This window comes from Rousettus aegyptiacus, unplaced genomic scaffold (genome assembly GCF_014176215.1).
Source record: "Rousettus aegyptiacus isolate mRouAeg1 unplaced genomic scaffold, mRouAeg1.p scaffold_m13_p_5, whole genome shotgun sequence".
NCBI lineage: Eukaryota > Metazoa > Chordata > Mammalia > Chiroptera > Pteropodidae > Rousettus > Rousettus aegyptiacus.
The window spans coordinates 45458407-45484612 of NW_023416308.1; the positions used below are offsets into that span (position 1 = coordinate 45458407).

At 43.1% G+C, this 26206-nt stretch overlaps 1 long non-coding RNA gene across 1 annotated transcript; it reads right to left on the bottom strand.

Moving 5' to 3' along the window:
• Positions 1 to 1399: 1399 nt before the first annotated feature.
• Positions 1400 to 24545, bottom strand: LOC107512958. The gene is made up of 5 exons (XR_001597446.2): positions 24327 to 24545; positions 23714 to 23872; positions 21022 to 21273; positions 10893 to 10990; positions 1400 to 2060 (listed from the first exon to the last, which is right to left on the bottom strand). It is a non-coding gene; the product is annotated as an uncharacterized LOC107512958 (long non-coding RNA).
• Between the last annotated feature and the right edge of the window lie 1661 nt (positions 24546 to 26206).

Below are 26206 nucleotides of genomic sequence, written 5' to 3' on the forward strand. Positions count from 1 at the left end.
AGTGACAGTTTCGGTAGTGTTTGCTCAGATTCTCCTAGGGCTTCATGGTGTTTGGTCTCAGAGGGTGTGGAGGGAAGGTCCCTCTGGATTGGGAGTTGGAGGCTGCAGCTCAGCCTCAAGTTTTGCAGCTGTGGCTGATTAAAATCAACTGTTGTTTCTCTACCATTGCCACTTTTCTCCCGTCCTTGTTTCTCTGCCTTCTGCCCTGATTATTGGACACTGCCACCGGCCATGTGGAGCTCACGGCACTCTCGGGCAGGGCTTTTCAGGGAAATCTCTGCACCTTCTCCCCTCCCCTTCCTCCTACAGGGAGCTCTGTCAGCTGCGAGAGGCAGTTTCTTTATTTCTCCCAGCCCACTGCCTGACGCCCAGGGTTCTGACCTGTGGTAGCTTTTATGCACAGACCTCATGCAGCTTGGGTGTTTTCTTTTGAGTTTTAGGTGTTCAGCTTATTGTTGCTTCAAGGGGAGAGACCTGGAGACGTCTCTCATGCAGCCATGTTTAATCCAATCCCCTTTGCAGTTTTCAAAGGCACCCACAAATCAAGAATTCCTATTTATTGACATTAGCAGGGTCATTGTGAACAAAACAAGGAGGTGATTTTATTGAAAGATGTATGTAGTTTTATCAAGTGACTTACTGAGGAGAATGGCAAGACTGCCAATTCGTCCATAACACACTTCAAAATATGAAAGCACTTCGTTTGACTAGAGAGCCACTTCCAGCCTGCTCCACATTTCCAGTGTGTGTGTGGCTTCAGGTAGTTTCTCCAGTAATGTGAGGCTTCTTTTGTTTGGCACTTGGTAAGAAACTTCAAGAATGCTTCCAGCAAAGATTTTCACGAAATGGCAAATGCACAGTTTTGAAGTATCCTAGCTTTCTTAAATTGAGCTTTCTCTCTTCGCATACACACAAAACCCTTCATTTTCTTTAGATGCATTCTCTAGGTAAACAGACATGAAGTACTCTTTCAGCCTTCCTGACTTCAAATCCCATTCTCAAGAATTTTTCCACAAAAGAAAAAAAGTCATTATGGCTTTTATATTCCATTGCTTCATTAATGGAAATGAAACCAGGTATGTAGTTTTCATTGGATCTTCCTTTTCTTTGCCAACTCAAGATAAATTGAGTTCGTAAAAAATAAATAATAAATAAAGGGAAAATAAAAATTTTTTTTTATTCCAGTGACATTCTTTAAAATGTAATACTTTGTGGTTCCTAAGTAATTTGTTTGATAAATCTACAGAGAAGGGAATAATTTATATGTTAATTAAGTAAAGTATGAAATATTCATTAAATTTTATGACAAATAAGTAAAACAAGGCAGGTTTTATACTTAGCCAAAGTTTTTGCACTATTAACATCTTTTAACCTATGTATAGATAGGAGGCTACAGCCATTGCTCAGGAGTCCTTTCCTCCCCCGAATTTAGCTATTGTTTCATGACTTTCCATGACTTTCTGGAAATAATGGTTTTCATTTTTCATATTGTCACTGTTCCACAATGATTTTTTTTTAACGTGTGGCAATTCACAGGGTTATAGTATAAGAACAATGCACGAAAAACATACTGTGCATGTAAGACTTTATTTCATAACAGACATGTAAAAGAGGAAACATAAGTCAAAGAGAGGACTATTACACAAAGTGTACCGCACTGTGCATGACCCGTGTCACCGTGCAATCTGGTAGCAATCACAAGAAGTTACTTTAAATATCACACTTGAACAGTTAGCTCAGCAATCAGACATATTTGAACTCTCCTGTGTCACCAAGGGTCGCATTGTAGATGGAAAGTGAAAAACCCACATTAGAGCGATTCAGATTTGCAAAACTTTAGCAAACTATGGAAATAATGCAACTCCTTCTGCATATTGATCCACAAGTGATTACCCTTGAGGAATATTGAAATGTCTGGGTCACCCCCATAAGAACACTCAAATCCACTGCTCGGTGGCCGACCCGACCCATGCAGAGTTGCCAGACAACAGCCAGCTACATCACAGGAGAGTCTGTGGGGAAGACTGATCCCAAGCTTCCAGCAGCCAGTCTAACAGCTTCTGTAGTTTCAAAATAGTGGTGGACAAAAATTCAATTTCCAGATATCTACAACAACTATAATATGACATAAAAATATTTGTGATGTCATGTTAATACACTGGTTTTTTGTCACATTTGTAACTGAAAGAAATGCTACATATCAAATAGAGGATAGTAAAAATGAAGGTATAGTTTTTCCCTACCCATGTTCATGGACCCTCTGACTTCTATTCCATAAACCCGATGGGCCTTTGGATCCTAGTTAGGAATGTCTGTTTTATGTGGTTCATAGTTGTCCAAAAGAGTGGTTCATAGTTGTCCAAAAGAGTGGTTCCCAAGTTTCAGATAAGAGAAATGAGAAAAAAGAGCAAGGTTTAATGATGCTAAACTTATTAAACTGATTTTTTTTCTTTGCTTTTAAAATGTTCTTTTGACGAAATAATAGAGACAGTGGATCACAATTTTTAAATGTCTTTACTAGGTAAAAATAAAAAATTGGCAATCCTACTGCCAGTTCCCCCATCCATTCCTTTTATTGTACTTATTAGTCTAAGAAGTTTAAAATCTGGGACTCGTTGGTTCAGGACACCATGACAAACTCAATGAGCACCAATATCTAGTCCCTTGTAACAAAACCACAGATTAGTCCACTTATCCACTCCTCTGACAAGATGGCTCCATTCCCAGTCCAGAGCGAAATCCTAAGTGACATAAGCCATCATGGTAACCCCATTGTCCGGGCAGAGGTTGATTCACAGGATGCAAATGTGACTCAGTCTGGCCACTCAAAACTGAAAAGGATGCAGTTGCGACTGAGTGTCTGATGTCTTGAAATGTCAAGGACATCATAACACCACAAGGGAAGCCAGCCTAGAAAGTCGGCAGAGTGAAGAAAAGCAAAGAACCTGTGTCCTTGATCACACCACAGAGCTGATCCCACCACCCGAGAACAGCGCCACCGCTGTGTGAGATAGCTCCTAATAGTTTACAGCTGTTGAGTAGGCTCACCTGTTTTGTGTTTACCTGCAGTCGAAGTCATCCTAACTGACCCAGCTAGGCACTTGGGGAAGCATTAGAAAGTGGCATTACCTCTTAAAAACAAGTTGCCACATCAGAGTACTAAATGAGCTTATTCATTCCGGATTATGCAACCCTAACTCAAGCCATTCCCCTATATTTTGCTGATTTTACTTCCTAAATATCCCCCTAATGCTTCCTTTTCTTTTTATTTCCACTGCCAACTCTAGCCCAGTTACTTTCAGCTCTTATTCAATCTACAAGATGGATGGGCATCAGCCCACCAACTGGTTTTCTGTTCCCACCTGGGCCTCTTCCAAACAGGAACCGAGTGATGATTTTGTTTAAATGCAAATCAGTTTACATCACTTTCCTGTTTAAAAAACCTTGCAATGGTTTTCCAGTGCACTTAGAATAAAGTGCAAACTTCTTAAGTTACCTACAAAACCCTATATATCTTGGCTCTCCATAACCCTCCATACCTCACCCCCTCATTCCTGCTGTTTCAACATTAGCCACACCAGCTTGGCCCACCCCTTCTTCTCCTTTGTCTAGTTGAAGTCTTCAGGTCCTTTAGATCTCAGCTCATTAATCACTTCCCCAAGGAAACCTTTAACAGCCATATCCTCCGCGAGGACCAGATCTGGCCTCCTAGGATGTATTCTCATAGCACAGCCTTTCCTAGTATTTAACACAATTTTCAATTAGATTTTTATTTGTGTGATTAGTTGGTTGACAACTTTTTTCCCTACTAGAATGCAAGCTCTCTGTCTAAATTTCCCAGACCCTGATAACAGTGTAGGTATTCAAAAAATATTTGTGGAATTGACGGATGGATGTTCACAAACTATCACAGATACTCCTGGAAAGTGGCTCGTGATCAGGGAGTATCTGGATTCATAAACATTACACAGGATCCTTGTTCACTCTTCCAGAGTCTTGCTAACAGACACAACAGCTTTGCACTTGACAACTCCCCGTGTGCCCTACGCAGAAGGTGAGGGAGCTATATGTTCTCCTACTGTGCTCCCAAGGTTAACTCAAGTCTCCACCTATATTCCAAATCATGGAAGGAGACATTATTGAATAATGCAGGTTATGGAATAAATGTTGTGTCCCCCCAGAATTCATATGTCGAAACCCTAATCTCCAATGAGATGGTACTAGGAGGTAGGGGCTTTTGGAGGTGATTAGGTTTAGATAAGGTTGTGAAGTAGGGCTCTTGTAATGAAATAAATGTCCTTATAAGAAGAGGAAAAGACTAGAACTCTGTCGTGTGAGGACACAGCAAGAAAGCAGCCATCTGCAAACCAGGAAGACAGCTCTCACCAGGCACTGATTCTGCTGGCACATTAATCTTGGACCTCACAGCCTCCAAATGGTGAGAAATAAATGTTATTTAAGCCATCCATTCTATGATAACTTGTTATAGCAGCCTGGACTAAGACAACACCTAACTAGCGTGGGCTACAGAATCAAAGACATGGACTCATTCCAGTTCTGCCATTTACCAGTTGTGTTTTCTGGAACTAGATACATAATATCTCTAAGCCTTAGTTCCTTATCTGTAAAATGGGATACTAAGAGTATGAACCTGTTAGCCTAAAAATAAAAGGCCTTTCAAAATGAGAGGAAACAAGCATTTATTTGAGATTTAAAAATTCAGGCAGAAGCCCAAATAACATTCTAATTAGAAGACAAAGCCAAGAAGTATCTATGAGAAAGAGAAAGAGACAATTACATCAATAGATAGGGGGCATTTCTATTGGTACAGATAATATAGCATAGTGATGTTCATTCTAAAGAATGTTTTAGATTTTCTGTCTAATAAACACTAGACTGGTAATTATAATATCTCTGTATTGTTATCCTTGCGATCAGTTCTTTGAGACACAGGTTGATTTAGGCCCAGTCTGAAGGTTATTTTGCCCTGTTTTAACATTCCAAAGGTTTGAGGTATAAAATGTGCAAGGCAGTTCCTCTGGGATGGCAGCTCCAGCTCCATTTTAAAGTGGCTCAATTTATTATATTTTACAAACCTCACAAAGTTGCTGTGAAGATTAAATGAGATAAAATATGTAAAGCTCTTAGAAGAGTGTCTAGCACACAGTGTAAATATTCAGCAACAGTGTCTTTATTCTTGTTTGAATTACTGTCATAGAGGTAAAACAGAGCCTTAGAGATCAACTAGTAAACTATCTGATTTCACAAATGAGGAAATGCTCTCCAAAGAGGCCCCATGGCAGAACCAGCAGGAGGAGCCAGGCTGGTGGCTCCCACTGGATGCCATTTCCATCACAGCCTATATCCACCCTGATTCTCTGTGCTCTGACAGCCCAGGGCCCTCCCAGGGATGAGAAAGTATGAAGAGGAAGCAGCCATGGGATACTCTCTTCTGGGCCCAGGATGAGTTGAGCTATCGAGTGAATGCAGAAAGGACCAGATGGGTGTTTCTCTGCCCCAAGAGAACAACCATTCTCCTGTGAGCACAAAGAGACACAATCCAGGAGAATGTCCTAATTAAACTTATTCTCTCCTCTTTCACCAGGCCTTCCTGGGGAGGCCATTCCAGACCATTTATTGGGCTCTGTTTAAATACCAGTAGTGTTCCTTCCTTCTGGAACCAACTTATGTAAATTTCCTTCTAATGACATTTTCATCATACCAATTCCCAAAGGTCGTTTTGTGAGGATGCATTTCAGAAACAGCCTCACATGCATATGAGGCATGATACCTGCTTGATGTTTCAGCTGAGCAGCTAGCTGCCTGACAACAACTGGAAAGAAGAGAAAAAGATAGAAAAGAAAGGGAGAGAGGGAGAAGCTGTAAGAAGTATATGTGCTCAGGGGGCAACACAATCAATCTCTTCGAAAGGGTGTACTTCCCCTGGAGAAAAGATTTAAGGAAATAGGCAAGCAGATTTAATGAAAAACTCTGAGTCTATTGATTGAAATCTGTTGTACTTTCTCACTATTGAGAACACATCATTTTTGCATTAGGCAATTGGTTTATACATTATGTAAATAGAACACAGAAAAACTTCTCAAGAAATGGGCAAGTGGAGCAGAGATGCCTCGTCCTGTTACACTGTGGGGCCCACATCTCCTTCTCTGTTGTGATCAGGCTCCTCCAGGCTCCTCCAAACTGAAGGCCCCTGGGTCCTTCTGCTGATAATAGCAGTCGCAATAAAGATAAGCACCTGCTCCCAGAATGCATCGCTCTCCCCTTTGTCTCCTGTCCCTGCAGAGGCAGCTACCTCCACCCAAAGCCCCTCCTCTGGCCTCTTTACCCACCCTTGTCCACCATTGTTCCCTGGATGGAGCCTTCCAGCACCATCTTCTGCTGAAGCCTTATCTGGTGTCCTTAGGCAGTTTCAAGAGCTTCCTCCAGTGGGTTCCAATGGCACCTTATACCCACTCCTATTGTGACAATGATCACACTGCTGTAACTACCACTTCCATGACACATTTTTTTCTCACATTTGAATGTTCACTGTACCCATTCCCATCATGTTAAGATTGCTCATATTGCTCAGTTCTAAAAGACACATTTTTTTTTTTAATCACATTTGAATGTTTCTAAAATCGGGATGTTTTGCAGCAATGTGTACATTTAGTGTGGTAGGGATTCTGATTTTTTTTCTTCTGAAAAGTTTTTATATAGAGAATGCACCTTAAAACCAAAGAAATAATGCACCTTATCTGAGTGTCTGATCTCCCCTCTCCGTTATGAGCGATGAGGAGCAGGATCTGTGTTCTGATCCTTCTTGTATCTCCGTCCCTTCCCAGACTGCCTGCTATGCAGCTATTTCTCTGTGAATATTGGGGAGAAGGAAGAATGAAGGATAAAGGAAGGAAGAAAAAAAAGAAAGAAGGGAAATCTCCTACATTCTGCAGTTCACAAAGCACCTTCACATCCTGCTCTCATTTAATTTGATTTCCCATCAGAGGGCACTGGGGTTTCTCCCCCAAAGGTTGTCCTTGAAGCTTGCCTCCTCACTACTGTCTAGGCACTCATGCCTGCAGTAGATTGTCAACACAACACAACAGTCATCAGCCACCTAGGGCACACACTATAAAGGGAGAAACCAATATGGAGGAAAGTCAGAGATCAGAGTCATTCTTCAATTTAGCTTCCCCAGCCAGGGGACCCTTTCATGGACTCTACACCCCACAGATAAGAGTTCACCTCAGCAATCTTCATCACATCTCAGCAACTTGTCTGTCCTGCCAAGCATGCCAAACTCTGGCCATACCCTTACATGTCCCACCTATTTCCTAAGGCTCAAGTTAGCTTATTTTCTCATTTTCCCCAACTCATGCTTTGCCTGAGACATCTTCCCTGGCCCCCAGCTCTCCCGTGACATATTCTTTGATCTCCCTGTCCTCATATATCTCACCAGCCTCTGGATAGCACTTGTGGTCTGAGCCGGACCAGTAAGCACTGTTCGTATTGTACCTAATGCTTTAAAGAACTTCCCACAGCAGAGAGCTAAGCACATATCAGTATTCAAACATACGATTGAAACAAATTAATACAAGAATTGGCTTTTGGAGGATTCTCCTCCCTTTATCATTTCCTTTACCCTTTCTTCTACTTCCAGCCCAAACAAATCCCTCTCTCTGAGGCCACCTTGTGGGTTGAGAATTATGTCCCTTGACTCTGGTTTTTCCAGATATGTTGTTGGAGATATGCCTGGACCCCTTCCCTGCAGGCCCCTGCAGCTCAGCCCTGTCTGACATCTCTCTGAACTGGCCTCTCCTTGGCTGCTGCACTTTTCTTATAAGTTTTTCTCTTTTCTGGTTGGATAATCACCTTCATGAGTTCCTCTGTAGTACTTCAAACATCAAGGTGGCACTAGAAGGAAGAGAAGGGGCAGCCACATGACACTGTTGATTTACCTGGAATTCACAGGCTAGCTGACTCTATTAAGTTCTGTTGAGATGAGCTGCTATTAAGCCAGGTTTTTTATCCTTTACATGAACAACTGATCTCATATACCTAAGGGGTGTTATTTACATTTGCCCTATTAAATTCCATTGTGTTTGGCCTTATCATTCCAGCTGGCAGTGATCATTTTGAGGCTTCAGTCTGTCCATTCAATTCCTCAGCAGGGTAGAAACAAACTTAATGTACAGGCTTTACAGGTGGCTCGAGGAAAGAATTAACACCATGTCTAAATCAGGGCTTTAATTCACATCTTAGCCCTGAGATAACACTAGGCCTGGCCAGCTATCTAGCCTTTTAGGGCTCATTGTTATAAGAGTGGGATACGCTCAGTAATTTTCGTCTTACCCCACCCCAACTCCACTCTTGCACTCTTCCCACAGTGCTCTCTGTCTCGGAAAATGGCATCATCGTCCATACCCCAACCAGGTGACCAAACCAGGTCCCAATAAGGCATTCCTGATTTCTCTTTCCTGTCGGCCCCCACAAAATCAGTTCCTTGCTCCTATCGATTTAAGCTCCCTGCTAAATAAAGTCAGCCACCACTCCCTCTCACATTTCTGCCATACCTTTTATACTCTTCTTTCTCCTTCACCTTTTTAACTTCCATATTTCAGGCCTCAGTTTAAACTTCACTTCCTCCAGGAAGGTTTCTTGTCCTGTAGATTAGTTTGGGGGACTCCTGTCACCACCTTCTCCAAGATGATGTTTTCTGTATCATATCACCTAATTCGCTGTTTGTTGTTGCTTCTTTAAGTCTCCCCAGTTACATCTAAGTTATGTGAGGATGGGAAGGAGTCGGTTTTGCTCATCATTATACTCCCGGAATATAATAGATACTCAATAAACATTTCTAGAATTATTGAATTAATTAATGGTACCATGACCTTTGTTGGGCAAGTGTTAAATCATTAGCAAGTGATTTGGTTCAATACCCATGAGGCGCCCTGGCATAAAGAGAAGAATAATAGCTTTGGACTCTAATGGGCAGTGAGAGTTATGTCACTTAAACCTCATGAGCCTTAGTTTCCTCGTCTGAAAAGAGGAGATAAAAAGTTATATGGGATTTTCACAATGCCCAAAGGGAATTATATGGGTGAATGTGCTCTCAAACTAAAAAGTATGGTTCAAGTACAAGTATAGTCATGGACACTAATCCCTTTGTGAGTGGCCCTGACTTAACTTCGGGGTTGTACCGAAGGCCCTCATGGGCTCAACCTTGAGCACTGGTATTCATCAGTTTGAGTTCAGTACTAAGTTCAGCAGGTCTCTTTTATTCCTTCTCCACCTTTCCTGCTGTCCTCACTCTCCCACACTCCTGGGCCACTTCCAGAAGCTTTCATAACCGCCACTTCTACTGCATTCCCTTGGTAGAGGGTTTAATGATCCTGAAGGCCCTAGAAATACTTGAATTAAAACACAAAATGGATAGCATTGTGCATTTTAGTGAAACAGCAATTAGAAGCAGCAGTCGCCAAGTACTCAGGAGGGCAAGAGAGCCGAGGAGAAAAGGAATAAAGTGACCTCATAAAGACACTTAATTTCATTACCACCAGACATAGTTTCCCATTATTGCTCTTGGTGTTTAATGGTTTTATGATTCCATCTATTGATGCTTAGCTAGTTCATTAACTGTGCTGCTCAAAATACAATTATCTTCAACAAAACCTTTATCACTAATAAAAAGGAGGGGAAAAAACCCTCCATCATTACCAGAAAGCCGTGGGATGGGCACACCTCTGTGTAGTAACTCTTTGGCCCCAAAGTATTCACGGAGATAGAGACTACAGCTACATAAGTTTCACGCAACCAGTTTGAAAGTCAACCAAGCAACTGCTCTATTATTTATTAGGCTCCAACTAACAAGTTGGAATGATTCTGTGCACCCAGTTGACATTGGCTTTGAATCAGCTAAATCGACATGTCACAATACTGGTGACAAATGAGAGAAATGAAGGTCTGCTTAACTATTCATTCATTCAAGGGATTTACTAAGCCCCTACTGGGTGCCAAGCACTAGTTAGGTAGGGCCCTGTTTTTAGGAAGCCAAAAGTCTAGTAGACAATGTGTATCCGTTGGGATCAGAGGAAGGCGAATCCCAGTTATTGAGCGAGGGATCCGGGTGGACCTCTACTTCTGATTTGGAACAGGGAGGAGAAAGTAGGTACTGAGCAGGGCAGAACATGAAAATGGCTTTCCATCTCACTTAGCATAAAAGCCATTATAGTGGCCTCCCAAGGCCCTGCAGGGTCTGTCTTTAAGCCCTACCCCTTTTGCCTCTCTTCTGAGCCCATAAGAGGTGGGAAGGAGGTCAGTGAAAATAGTCAGGAGGGGCTGGCTTAATAAAAACTTATGTAAAGATTTTTAGGCGGATCGCTTGTTCTAAGGGGTTCCCATTTTTCTCTTCTGAAAACCAAACTGCTCTTGGCAGCTGTCTCTCTGGCTTCATTTCCTAATACTTCTCTCCTTGCACTGTCTGCTATGACTTCTTTATTATTCCTTAAGCATGATAGGCCCCAGGACTTTTGCATTTGCTATATGTCTCTGCCTGTAATGACTCTTCCCCCAGATAGTGTCAGGCTCAGTCCCTCACTTCTCAGTAAAATACCCCTTCTAAATGAAATCTTTTCTGCTCACCCACCTACTCCCACCACTCCCAATCCCTTTCCCTGTTGTATTTTTTGTCTATAACCTTTACCACCATCTGAGATACTGTATACTTTACTTTTTTTATGTTTGTTGGCTATTTCTCCACTAAAATGTAGCTCTTAGCAGGCAGGGACTTTATGCTTGGTTCACTGCTGACTCCCCAGCACTATAACAGTGCCCTACATTTAGAACATACTTAATAAATTTCTGTCAAGTGCCTGAATGCACTTATTATTTACCTACTGTCTCTCACCCCAGACCACCTTCTGTGTACTGCACTGTAATGCCTAGGCTCCTCTGCCAGCTGACTTCTTAAGAAGTTTTCTCAATAAAGATGCTGGAGAACAGAAGGCAAGAGAAAGGGAATAATGTGACCTCATAAAGACACTTTGTCTCTTCCCTTCTTCTTTTGGTGATGTCTCTAAAATGTGTTGGTTCCATCATTCCAACTTCAGCTGCAACAGCCCCTCCTCCATGGAGCCTGCAACCCTTCCTCTGTATGCTCAGGTTTTAGTAATGTCCCCTCCTCCCTTTTGTTCCCCCAGCCCGGGCTGTGAAAGCTTCTCCCAGCAGCTGATAAATTCTGGGTCACTGTGCAATCTCCCTTTTGCTGTCCCAGCTTTCCAACACCTATGCATCCTAGAGCCTGTATTCAACCTCCTCTGTTTGATATACCTAGTGTGGCTTCTTTTTTCCTGACTAAATCTTGACAGATACAATGAACTTGAGAGGGGAAATCAAGGCACTGACACAGTCCTATAGACTAAGCCAACACAGAGAAAAAGGGAGAGCTCTGACAGGGGCTAGCCATCCTTCCCAAATATGAGAAGAACAAAAAAGATCTAAGAACAATGAGGAAGCCCAACAGTGGAGACTGGTCTGCCAGATGCCAGCTGACTCCACTTGATGGTAGACAGACACTGAGGATGTGCCTGGCCTTGATCACGGCTGGCTCTGGAAGGCCAAAACCACACACATAAAGCCCAGTGGATCCAGGCGAGAGTTCTTGACACTCTCTGTCCCAGGCCTGGGAGAGGCTGCAGTGCGGTCTTTTGGGTCTACCAGCATTATGGCGAACGGCAGGGTGATCATCGAGGTTGTCATCCAATTGCACTGGTGATTATTGCTTCTTACCTCATGTCCTCTTTCAGCAATTCATCTCTGTGACCAAAGTGGAGATAATTCATAGCTCGTTTATGCACTTTTTAATGAGTATGAGGTTAAGATGCATGAATTTAGTTGGTAATTGACACTCAAATTTTTCCTGAAAAGCTGTTATCTGTAGTTCATCTCATAATCGATGGCATTTTAAAATTGAAAAACTGTGGTAGTAAGAAAAACTGAATACCTTAACGTGTGCCAGGCCGCATCCCACTTAATGTGTTCCACTGCCTTATCATTTCATCCTAGAAGCAGTCCTATGAGGGAAGTGTTATTGCTCCCATTTTTACGACAAGGACACAAAAATCAGGGGATTGTAGCTGCTAGTGAAGGAGTTGCTGTGAAGCCATGTGCGTTCTCTCTGGCTAGTCATGCTACTCATCCTCACACTTATGACCAAGAGAAAGAGCTGAAGAGCAACTTCTAAAATAGTCTTTTAGTGTTAGGACCTTCTACCAGCCCAGGGGTCAGAGTCCAAGTGAGACCTAGAAGCAGAGAAGACCCCCGTGGAGATTCAGGCTCTTTCTGGGGTCTTCCCAATGGGGTCATGGTCCCTCTGGCCAAACTACCTAACGAGCATCCCCCCTTGCAAGGTCCCTGAAAGGTAGAAAGAGTGTTAGAGACAGCTCTCCCGTCAAGTTAGTTCAGTGCAGTTAGGAAGACAGATAGGTATATGGAATAAGATAAATGACAATAGGCGGTTCTGTCAAATGCCACAAAAATGAGATAAATATGTGGATAAGGTTCCAAGAGAGAGAGAGCTTTCCAGGAACAGCAAAGCATCCAGTGCTCAAATCACCTTTGGCGAGGAGAGTTTACGTGCAGGGAATTGTGCTGGCTCTTTGGCTCCCTTTGAAGCCTCACTATGAGCTCACGATGTAGGTCTTGTCATCCCCATTTTACAGACACACTGGATTGTACAGCTGGTGAGCAGTCACACTGGATTCGAACCTTAGTATGCCTGACCTCCAAATCCCTTAGCCCTTCAACTATACCCTGTCATCAGTGCATGTGCGCATGCATGCTCAGACATGCTCACTCACCAATGTGTGCATGCATGTACCTGCACGCACACCTCAATACTGTTTACAGAGGCAATTAATTTTTGAAAAAAGCAACATAGAACACATTGCCAGATGCATTCAAAGAAACCAACTGTTCTATAATCCTTCCTGCATATTTTGTTTGCCAAATTTAATAGATTTTTGTAGGGTTTTTTTTTTGTTTTGTTTTGCTGAGCAGTCTGGTTAGAAAGTCAAGCAAACAAGATGTAAAACTTGAGATTTATTCTTTACCTGGCAAGCAGCTTCATGCTGAAATGAGACTGCACCGAAAGTGTAATTTGGCCCCCAGCACTGGCCTCAGCGCCAGGGAGCCTGCTCGTCTGGCTTTGGGCTGGGCCACATGTGGAACAGCAGGTTAATAAATACCAATCTACAGGGACCCCCCACCTGGCTACCAAAGGCCTCAGGCACTCTTCATTCTTTAAACAGGCATGCATCTAACACCTACCACGTACTGGGCACTAGAGATAATAAAACAGCTCTGTTCTCAGGATGTTCTGTCTGATGAAAAAGAATGAACAAAACTTAATTATTATAATATCGTGTAAGATGTGACATAACACAGTCTGTGAGAGCATTCAGGAGGAAGCAGCTTATTCATTCTGCAGGAGTGGAGGGGGCCAAAAAAAAAGGTGTTAAGAAAACTGTAACAAAATTTGAGATATTGGGTTTTGAAGATTAAGGAAGATTTTTTTTCTCTCAGATAGATAAAGGGGGAAGAATTCTTGACAGAGAACATAATGTTATAAGCAAAATTAGGGAAAACTGAAGTCGTATGCTATGGTGAGTTGTATGATGAAATCGGAACAAAATTAATGTGAAGAGAAGGTGGGCCGTGAGTCTAACCTGAAAAATTAGTCCTAGATTGATGAGTTGCTGGGGTTTTTTTTGTTTGTTTTATTTTGTTTTGTTTTGTTTTAATTCATGCTCAAACACAGACTGATTCATTTCAGAACCTGGCTTAATTGATATTTTAATTACATGCTTACACCCTGCAACAATTTCAAACAAGAGCAGGTACACAAAATGAGATAATGTATGTGAAAGCACTTAGAGGACTGTGAAGTGCTGTACAAACTATTGTTAATGTTATTTGCATTGGTCTAAGATTCCTGAGGCCGAGTATCAAATAAATACTTATAGAGCCTCTGTTTCGCACACTGGATCTGAGAGGGTGGGGGCAGGGGGCAGAAAGGACACACAGTACCTCCCCAAACAGCTACCTTCAGGGCATGATTGCTCACCAGCTATCAATGTGGGAGAGTCAGCACTTCTCAGACCAATGAGGAGGCACTCAAATGCAACCTTTCCAGGACAGGACCCTCAGCACTGATTTGACAGTGTCATGTGACTGAAAGGTGATAAACTTAGTTTTTCACCCCAACCCTCCACCTGGATGGCTTTGGGCAGCCACAGACCTTGGGACCTCAGTGTCCTTATCTGAAACATTCAGAGATCATGGAGATGTCCCCACAGTTCTCTCAACTCTCTGGAGTCTTCCCACAGAATTCAGAAGCAGAAACTCTCTTCATATCTGCCTCATGTGGTTGTACCGGCTTCATCAGGCCAAGATGGTACAGGAGCAATGCGGAGACTGAAGGACAGAGGTATGGGCCCTGAGTTCCAATCTGGACTCTGCCTCATCGTCTGGGAGGTGTCATTCAACAGCACTTGACTGGCTTAGTTTCTTCTCTTGCCAAGAAAAAGACTGTTGAGGAAACCCCAAACCTCAGCTTACCCAATAGTTGATACCAAATGCTATATCTGTTCATTCATTCTTGCCTAGGCTACAAAGAATATTTTAAATAACAATTGTTTAATAAAATATTTTAAAAATAATAATAAGATACGGCCCTCAGAATTCATGCAGAATTCTAGCCAAGCTAAAAATATGAATATTTCCTTTTTAAAGTCAGTGGCTTATCTTGGGTCTTTCAAAGTAGACAATTACAGAACAATGATATAAGTGCTATCATGAATTTTAGAACAAGGTCCTAGAAGAGGACGAGGTATGCAGTCATTGTAGAATAAACACTTCTTGAACTAATAGAGGGCATAGGAACAGGGCACTGTGAAAGCATGTAGCAGAGGTACCCAGGCAGGCGGGATCAAGGAAAGCATCCTAGGGGAGAAACTTGTGATGCCACTTTGAAGGGAAATCCAGGCTGAGGGCCTGGCAAGATAGCTGCCCTCCAGGAAGTATGAGGCAAGAGAGCAATGGACTTATTCCCACCCTGCTTCCAACATACAAAGGAGACTGAGGTGATGTGGTAGCAACACTGCATTTGCCAAGAGATGCCCAGGTGGTTGTAAGAGGTTTTCAGGCCTGACGCAGTAGGAGCCAAGAAGGGGAATGATTATGAAAGCAGAACTAGCCCCCACTCAAACTGAAGTATTAATTAACATGGCCCTTTGGCCTTCACATACCTGCCAAGTGGATCCATTGCTGGCAGCTCATTCTCACTGAGTCATTGGCTACCTTGTTCGACAGAAGCACAGCAGAATCCAAGCCTAATTACTTATTATAACTCCTGCCTATAACTTCCTAATAGAATCATCTTGTCAGGCATTTATCTTCACACCAGAAGAAGGCCAGCTCCATCGATTCCAACTCACGCTTTTATCCATGCAGAATTCTAGTCAGGCTGAAGACTAGGATGATTTCATTTTTAACTGGTAGGAAGACAAGCTTGCAGAACTGAGAAAGGGCACCAGCTTTGGTGGGAACTGGAACTGGGGTTGACTCTGGGCTCAACCACTCACTAGCTCTGGAGCCTTGGACAAGTCACAGAACATCTGTGAGTCTCAATTTCCTGCCCCAGTGAAGCACTTGGAGAGGCAACGTGACCTCCAATAGAGGAGACAGACCACAGTGACGAGCGAGAACTTGTAAAGCAGCAGCGTAGCAGAAGCACTGCCCACATCCTCGGAGGTGCACACTGTTAGGTGATGCCAGTGGGGCATCTTTGAAGAGCCCATTGTTTTAGTTGGGGCCTAGCAGGAGAACTGGTGGCACTTAAGTCTGATAATCTGAGGACAGTTTAATAAAGAGATTATGAGTGACAGTGTGGGCAGGGTGGAAGAAGACCTCAGAGAATAGTGCAGTGTTATGCAACTAATAACAGCCTGGCCTGAAGGAAGGAGGGTGAGAATGGTTACCAGAGCCCAGACACAGAGAGCAGCATTTAAAGAGATCTTCCCAACAGTAGTTGCGACCTTCAGTGGAGGGATGCAGGCAGACAGTGGCAGCCCTACAGAGAAGGAATCAGGGGAACAAATACCCCAACCTCCTTCTCCTGCCTCTTTGCAGTCTCCTTCCAGTAAATGCTAAAAGGTAAAGGTAGCCCTTTGATATAGTGTATACAGGTCAGCCTTCTGCTGAGGCCAGAGCAGGTTGAAGGGCATAAAAGATTAGATCTGGAGGAACAAACAGAAGACATCGAGCACAACTCACAAAAGCAACCCACAGAGAAAAAGTCAACTTACCAAAACAACAAAAGCACAAAAACAGCAAGATCATGACAGTCCCAGTGAAGTAAGATCTTTCCTGTCTCAAACCTCTCCTCGGTACTCCTGCCAACCCCAGAGGAGTCAGAAACTACAGATGGTCAACAGAGTTGAGTGCAGTGAAAGGAGCCACAAACCAGCAAAAGAGAGCCTTTCCACGGCAGCCTGATGTGGACCTGAGCTAGAGAATATATTAGAGTAGCCTAGTCTGCAGCAACAAATAGACCCAAACATTTATTGACTAAACACAAAAGTTGGTTTCTTTCTCATATAACAGTCCAGGAAAGTTCCAGGGTTGGAGCAGTGCGGAAGGTAGGATGCACCATACAAATTATGCAGGGACCCTGGCTAATGGTACCTAATACACAGCTTCCAACAACGCCCTGGGGTCACTTCCATCTTAGTCAACTGGAAAGAGGAAACTGTATGGAGCATGTATGGGAAGTTTTTAAGGGACAGACCTAGAAATGAAACATATTCCACTAGCTAGAATTCAGTCACATAATTACCCCTAACTGCAAAGGAGACTGGGAAATATAGTAGTTGACCATCTAGATGATTAAAACTCTTATTATAAAGGAAAATGGGAGGAAAATGGATTTTGGTGGATAGTTGCCAGTCTCAGTTACAGAAAAACTTTAAATTAAATCCTGAATATTGCTATTACTCAGAATGGACATTTGAATTGTTGAAAGGTGTGTTTTGTGATTAGAAATTATAAGTGAATTTTATTATTTGACAATTTAGAAAGAGACATAAGGTCTGCCTTAGGGGTTATCAAAGGAACAAAAAAGTATATTAGCCATAGAGCAGGTTTGAACAAGCCTGAACAAGTTTGCACAACAGTTTCGAAGTTGTTTACATATACTCTAGAGATCACCTCTTGCTCCAGGTACCAATTTCTCTGTTATCCTTATATAATCAGAATGATTAATATTTTTTTTCTCTTTTTATTTCTGAGTTTTTTATATTTCTTATAATAAACATTACTTTTAAGTGAAAAACATACAAAATATACTTTCTTTAAGTGAAAAAAAGACTATGAAGTTACCCAATCTTTCTATTCTTGTTACATTTAGTTCTTTACTGGCTACTAGCACCTTCTGCTTTAAAAAATTATGTTCACCCCAATAGCCAATTGATGACTGTCTTAGTTCAGGCTGCTATAACAAATCACCATAGACTAGGTGGCTTGAGCAATAAGCATTGATTTCTCACCATTTTGAAGCAAGAAGTCTGAGATCAGGGTATGAGGATGGTCAAGTCCTGTTGAGAGCCCTCTTCTCGGTTGCAGCCAACTTTTCACTGAATCCTCACATGGCAGAAAAAAGGCAAGGCAGCTCCCTGGGGTCCCTCTTATAAAGGCACCAATCACCCTTATGAGGGCTCCACCACACTCATGACCTAAGCACATCCCAAAAGACCGCCTTCTAAGACCATCACATTGAGGGGTTTCAACATATGAATGGGGGAGGGAATAGAACATTCAGCCCATAACAGTGACCAAGACCTTGTTATGTATGAGGAAGTTGGTCAAGGCACCCATAGAAGAGAGTGGAGGGCAGCAGAACAGAGAATACTGGCTAAATCAAGGGCCCGTCAAGGTATAGATCTCATGGGCAGGATCCACCTGGAAGCACAAATGCTTCCATGGAAAATTACAGGAGAGCTCTGGGTCAAGATCTAGATAAAACTGGTAAGGAGTTTTTCAGCAATTATAAGGCTCATAGATATCCTCCAGAGACCAAGTTCAGGGGACAGTACTTTGGACTATATATGACTTAATCTTGCTTAGGTCCTAAGTAAATCTCCCCACCACTTACACACTCTCTTCTAACTCCAACTACACTATTACTATCATCTGCATTTGATGTCCAAACTATAAATAGAGGAGCCAGGATTTGAACCCAAGCAGTCACCACAAGGTTATAACCATGCTCTGGTAAGAATACTCTCTTTGCCTATTGACAAAATAACACATGTAAAGGTCTTACCCTAGCTATATTAATTTGCTAGGGTTGCTGTAACAAGACACCATACACAGGACAGTTTAAACAACAGAGATTTACTTTGTCACCATTCTGGAGGCTAGAAGTCTGAGAACAGCATGTCAACAGGGTTGATTGCTTCTGAGGGCTGTGAGGAAAGGATATGTTCCAGGACTCTCTCCTCGGCTTATAGATGGCCATCTTCTCCCTGTGTCTCTAGGTGTGTCTCTGTGAAAATCTCCCCTACTTATAAAGACACCAGTCATATTGGATTAGGTCCCACCCTAAAGACCTCATTTTACCTTAAGTACCTCTGTAAAGACCCTGTTTCCAAGCATTGTCACATTCTGAGGTATCGAGGGTTAGGTGTTTCAACACATGAATTTTGGGGAGACATAATTCAGCCCATAACACTAGCTAAGCGGTCATAATTATCACCATGATCTTGAATTTTAAGGACCCCCACAATCTCAACCCCTAACTCACCCTTCCATCCACCTTCATATCCCTTAACCCCATACCAATCAAATCGTTTCCATTAACCAAAACACCTTGCACTTTCCCTTCTCCAAGCTTTTCCATACTGCAGCCTACCTGTGACCACACACACATACACCAAATCCTCCTCTAAGTGTAAGACTCAACTCAAGCCCCCTTAGCCCTTGACCATTCTCACCACCCCAGCCACTTGAAAGGCAGAGAGAAAATTAACAGTTATGAAATACAGTATGTTTTCACAAGCACGATATTCTCTTTTCTCATATTCTCATCCTTCATGGCAGGTTAGGAAATTGAAGCTCGAAGTGGTTAAGCACTGTGTCCAAAGTCAGGAACATAATTCCATCTCTTGCTGTATGATTCCAAGTCCAATGGCCTCCCTGCCCTGAACTCCTAAAGCAATCCTGGCCTGAAGCATTCATCTGGCAGTTAAAATTGCAATGTCCCGATGCCAGCTCTTCATTATCACCTGGATCTTTTACTTTGAGCTTTTCATAAGTCTTTATTATAAATTTTCTATTTGCATGCATTTTTTCCCCCAACTATATTTTCTGGCATCTTAAGAACAGAAATGGATTTTTCACTTGTGCTGATCCCTTCATAGCCACAGGCAAGGCTCAACAAAATTGGCTGATGTTGTTTCAGGGCCAGGTTGGGGGTTATTCTCTAAATAGCCTAGCGGACACAGCCACTCCTTCAGGGAAGGACACACATGCCCCCAGAGGGCTGGGCTCCAGCCAACAGAACAGATGAGTCTCCTTCTCCTCCTTCAAATACAGTGGTTTTATAAACTAATTAATGCCAGAGATGGGTGTTCATCCAACCTCTCCCAGCCCCCGGCCCCTTGCAGACCTCATGCTTGGGTAGGGTGCTCCCAGAGATCAGCTTCTAGTAACAAGGCTAGATACCCACAACGACACATTTGCATCTGCCCTTACTGCTTTCCCCCTCCCTTTCCTGTCCCCAGTCTCCTCTCTCTCCTCCTTCTAGGGCTTCAGAATTGCTTGACTAGCCTCTATTATTTAGTAGTTACTGTAGGCCAGCCACTATTCTAAGCACTTTATAGCTATAACCACTATATTGAACAAGCAGGACTCAGGAAATGGTGTCATAAAGGTATTTTTACTTTGAGTCTCACAGTTTATTTTCACCTCCTCATTGGGGGTGGCCTTCTTGGATGAAAACTCAAATAGTCTACATCATTCCTTTGGTCACTCTTAGGTAATAAAAAGTTCTAGTCACTTTAAAATGCAAACAGTCCCAATTCAGTGATTACAATGGTCAGATCCCATGCAATAACCAAAACTTGAAACTTGAATCAGAGTTAAATTGTTCTCCCCTTTCCAGCTCTGCTGCACGTGGGTTCTTTGCAGCTTGTGTGACTGTTAGAGAGCAAGCAAGAGGGCATGGGGGAGTGTGGGCAGGGCTTACGGTGACTGTGGAGGTGATGCTCAAATCTTCAGGAGAATCTGCTGTGGGGGACAGAGTTGACTGACAGCCCAGTTGTTGCCCTTCATATGTGTACCAAGGCGACCCTCCCAGGGCTGCTTCCAGCTAAAAGCCAAGTATATGCAGCAGGGTGCTAGAACCAAGCCATTCCTGCCTGCAAGGGGACTCTTCCAATGGGGCAAACTTTGTTAGGAGACTAGCTAAAGGAATAACTATGGGACTAGCTGGTAACACTAAGGCACTATAGCTTGTGGACTAGCCAGCCTTACTCAGACTTGCTCCACATTGCGCTGTGGTCTGAGGTTCTTCCTACCCAATTCTCTTTCCTTTTTCCTCCTACATCATGGCCCAAAACCTCTCCTTCTGCCTAATATTGCCTCCTCCCTCTTTATTCTTCATACATATCTCCTTCAATAAATCTCCTTGGACACCAGAAGTGGTGCAAGGCCTTCTTTCTTCCTGCTTGGCAGTTTCTACTCCTCTCCAACCAAAAGGACCAGTGGCAGGTAATCTGGGAAACACATGTAGTCAGCTCCTCCTTCTCTCTCCCATGTCCTCCCATCTTACTTGGCTGCTCTTTTGCCTCACACCTTTCCCCACCCTCAGCCCTACCCCAACCCCCAGCATAACCAGGGGAAGAAGTAAATAAGGGAGTAGAAAATTAATTATATGACAGGTCCTAACTTAGGATGGTCTCTTACTTTCTGGACCTTCTAGGGCTTTAAAGCTGACAGTGTTTCTCATGTGGCACTTTCGTGGGTTCTTCAATGTAGCCAGTGACTTTTCTTCTGTCAGCCTTCCCTATCCTCCTCTTCAACCCCAGTCAAGGTTCTCCAGAAAAACAGAACCAAAAGGTTCTGGATGGATGGATGGATGGATTTATTATAAGGAATTGGTCCACGTGATTATAGAAGCTGAGAGATTCCAAGATCTGCCATCAGCAAGCTGGAGACCTACAAGAGTCAAGAGACATCCAGTTTAAATCCAAAGGCCTGAAAACCAGGAAATCCAGTAGCATAAGTTCAAGTCCAAAGCCAGCAGGTTTGAAACCCAAAGAGAATGAATGTCTTATTTCAAGTCTGAAGGGAAGAAGAGACCAATGTCCCAGCTCAAAGTAGGCAGGCCAAAGGAGTTCCTCCTTAATTTTTTTGTTCTATTCAAGTCTTTTGCTGATTGGGTGAGGCCCACTCACATTAGAGAGAACAATCTGCTTTATTCAATCTACCAATTCAAATGTTACTCTCATCCAGAAACACCCTAAATAAACACACTCAAAATAATGTTTGACCAAATGTCTGGTCATCTCATGACCTAATCAGGTTGGTTCATAAAATTAACTATTACACCTAACTACTGACCCCAAGGGAATTCAAAGCCTTGGTGCTAGTGCTGAGGACCCTCTCTTTGTAGGGTCCCTTTCAGGCCTGTTCTAACAGGAGTTCCATACCTGGCCCAGAATGCATATACCTTTAGCCTGCTGAAAAAGGAGAGTGTGACTGCTTCCAGATGCTGCCCTCTACTCTGCTGCCATAGGTGTGAGCCTGGCACCAATCCTCTTGTCCTCAGTGCCAGGAGTCTTTTCCACTCTCTCTTGGAATGGGTGAGGGTGTAGGAGGAGCCCCAGCCCACTAACAGCTCACTCAAAAAGTGATCTTCTCAATACCTCACTATCTTTTCATATCCTCACTATGGTGAGGGTTTCGAGAAGTGGTTAACCAGTGCCTGCCCCTCTAGTCCATAGTCCTGCATGTGACATAGCTTCTCCTTTGGATTTCAACCTCTGTTGCATCTTGGTGCCGTAGTAGAAACTTTTAAAACAATATATATATTGTTTTAAAGTAAATATGTGTGTGCGTGTGTGTGTGTGTGTGTATTCCTTTAAGACTCACAACAACCTTGTGAGGTAGGTATCATTATTATCCCCACTTTATAGGTGGGGAACCTGAGAGACAGAAAGGATAAATAATCCGTTCAATGTCACAAACTATTAAATGGTAAGACTGAGGTTTGAATTCCAAATGTCTAGTTCTTAACCCCTGCATGATATTTACAATAGTGCTATGGGGAAGAAGGGGGACAGCAATTACACATCATTTTTCTCCCTCAAGAAAGTGTTTGGCTTAATGAAGACATCTCAGTTTCCCTCATGTACTCATAGACAGTGTTGTCTACTAGTTAAGCCCATCCTGACCACAATAATTCTTAGTTTAATGTGGTCCTTTTTCTCCATTTGGTTGCCTTATCTGTCCTCTCCCCTTGGAGACTTGGTCTCCTCATTTATAATATGGGAATACTATCAGATCTACCTCACATAGTCATTGTAAGAATTAACCATCATCTATATTGCTGTATATAACTTGGCTTTGCTGACTTACACTTTGGTTAATACCCCAGAATAAGAAGTCCACCTCTAACTTTAACAGCTCATATTCCCACTTGGCTCCTGGAATCACCAAGTCATGCTTCTGGAGCAGGAAGCAGCACTGTGAGAGAATGGCTGTTTTTGTGGCTGTCTGAAATATCTGCACTTATTTTTTAAAGTCTCTCATTGACCGTAAATGAAGACCCAGAGTTAGCATATACCCCCAAAATGAGTTAGCCAAGCTTATAATGGGTTTCTCATGCACCACCAGAGGCTGGCTGAGAAGTCAGTACACCTCCCCAGGATTGATCACGTTGCACCCTTTCACCTGAGCAGGCTCAGCCTACAACTCAACACCAGTGCTTGCACCACCAGAGCTCCTGGACACTCTTCTCTCATCAAAGGTGATGCTGAATTCCAGACAGGACCTTTTGAAGAAGAAGTAAAGCCTCACATTGCTTGTGCTTTAGGACCCTCTGGCCTATTATAGAGACTGTGACCTCCATATGGTGAAACAACCAACCTGCTGGAGAACTCCACCTCACTTCCCTGTGCCCTCCTCCACAGCCTTTCAAGGCCAGGACTTCAGCCAGCTTCTAACCCCTGGGCCTCTGCAATGTATCTAGCACCTTGTCCTCACCTGTACTCCCATTGCCCCCAGTCATTCAGAGCTGCCACCTGCCTTACCTGGACTATGTACGTCAAGGAGCGCTCAGCTACAAGTCCCACTTTGGCTCTCATCCAACTAAACTCCTCCTTGACACCAAGGTTCCACTGATCTGCAGCTCTAAATAGCTCTAACCATCCTCTCCCCAGAAATCTTTCCCAGACCCTCAATGCCCATTAGAGGGGCAGATTGGTGGCCTTAGGTCAGTGTATAGACAGGTTTTGTTTGACCTACACGTTGTGTGTAAAATTTTTGAACAATATTTTAAAATCAGGAGTCACACATAAAAATTCAGATTTCTACCTTGTCTCAAACACCAGCAGGTCTGGCAAGCCCAGTATGATAGTTTTATGTGTCCACTTACCTAGATTAAGGATGTCCAGATAGATAAACAGTATTTCTGTGTTTGTCCATGAGGGTAGTTCCTGAAGTGATTAGGATTTTAGTTGGTGAACTGATGAGTGAAGACAGTCTCCAGTCTCCAATCCCAATGTGGGTAAACTTCGTCCAAGCCGATGAGTGCCTGAATGGAATAAAAAGCCAGAGGAAGGGTTAATTTGCTCTTGCTGCTTGAACTGAGACACTGTCTTCTCCTGTTGAACCAGGACATCAGAGTTCCTGGTTCTCAGAGTTTTGGATTCAGGCTGGTATATCCATTACTGCCCTGCCATGCCTCTAATTCTTGGGCTTGTGGAATTGGACTGAATTACACTGCCAGTTCTCCTGGGCCTTCAGCTTGCAGGTGGCAGATCATGAAACTTCTTAGTCTCCATAACCACAGGAGCCAATTCCTATAATAAATCTCTTTATTTATATGTGTTTATTTATATTTATATGTGTGTATATATAAATTTATAGTAAAATTTTCATATATCTGTAAACATAAATGCAGAGATTTAGAAATATCTGCTTTATAATTATTACTGCTTCTGTCTCTCTGGAGAACCCTGACGAATAACCTGGGTCCACATACTTACATGGCATCTATTGACTGGAGCTGTTTCATAGTAGCTGCCCACTCTGTCACTCATTATTCACTCATGTCATGGCCCCGCGGACACTGCAGTCTGAGGCCCTAGCCAGGAAACTAAAGTCCAAACTCTTTAGCTTCTTTCCTTAATCCTCCAAAAACAGTTCTTGTTGCCTCATCTCTCACTGGAGATAGAGTGAGCCCATGATGTATCTTTAAAACTAGGACCCTTTTGAAAGTAAAAGCAGAACAAAAAATAATTAATGGGTGTTCATTGATGAACAACAGGCATAAATTGAGACTTTTACTGGCACCCCTCTACGTATGGTCACCCAAGCTATTGACTCCAACTTGGGCATCACACAATCTCCAGCCAAACCACATCACTCATGTTTCCTTAACTTGGCCACCGCGTGCAGGTCAGTACTTTTGCCCCTGTTGTCTCTACTTCTGGGGACAGCCTCCCTCTCATCTCAGGTAGCTACGGGCACAGCGCCCCTGACACACCTGGTGACGCTATGACCATCTCACCTGGAAGTGCTTCCCAGGCCCAAGGTTAGTACCCAGCTCTCTGAAGTGCCTCTGTTCTTTACCAGGAAGGAGCATGGGTTGGGTTAAAAATCCCCACTGTCATGATTCCGGAAACCCCAGTCTGTGAGGCTGTGCTTCCTGTGTCAGTGAAGAGCCAACTCTCTCTAAATGTCTGCTGGCTTCTCTAATTACTTGGAGGAAATGTCATGTTTGTCACTGTGCTATTAGAGTAGCACACAAGCTAGGATGCAAACAACTGCATACCAATATAAATATTTTTAATGGCATCGTTCCAACTATCTGGTGCCTGTGCTTCTACGTGATCACAGGGGAAAATCAAAGAGAGGGAACCTCTGTTTTGAAATGTAGTCATTAGGAAGCTATATCTGAAGACAGATAGTTATCTTCTGGTGTGAAAATCTGGTCTGATCCCGCATTTGAAGCAACATTTACTCTCTCTTGCTTGAGACTGTATCACTATCTGATTTGATTACAAAATGAAAAGCTAAATATTTAAAGCAGTTTTCACAGAAATATCTAACAAAGGTACCACAGGGCCTGAAAAAGAAAAGAAGAAGACTGGCCTTGGACAAGTCACTGAAACTTACTGGGCCTCAGTTGCTCCATCTGTAAAATGGGGGTAAGACAATAATTATCCAAAGTGAGGCTGACTTTCTTATACTTCCTTCAAGCTCTGAGATCCATGATAAATTGAAGGCCTTACTCCATGCTAAAGTAATGTGCAAAGAAATGCCAGATGCCGTATGTTCCTGCTGACCCTAGGGATGTGCTCAGGCCTGCCCTGACATTTTCAGTACACAGGGCAAGTAGCCAGGGCACTATTACAAATGGAGGACCACATACCATATGTCATAATATTTATAAGTTATAAATCAAGATAATACACTCTTAAATAAAATGTTTTGTTCTCCTATCTTGATAAATATGCTTTCAAAATGACCCGGAAGGCCAGGTTGGACTTCGAAAGCCTTGAACTCCTCAGATTTCCATACCGCAACATGGCAATAGGAGAGCTAACCCCAGCCTCCCCACTTTTCTTCCCACTGCTGGCTCCATCTCATACTGCACGAGGCCTTGCATTCATGTTCATGACAACTCAGGCTACATGCTCATGCTTTGTACAAACACACACACACACACACACACACACACACACACACACACACACTGGGGCCCTGGGATGTGACAACCAGCAGCACAGTCTGCTCTCTGGAGAATGGACCTGGGAAAGAGGCCTGGTAATGGACTTGGGGCTGTTTGAGCAAGAAATCCAAGGGTCCTGTGTACCCATAGAATGGTCTAGCAGAGACAGCATTTCCTTTAGTGCTGCAGACT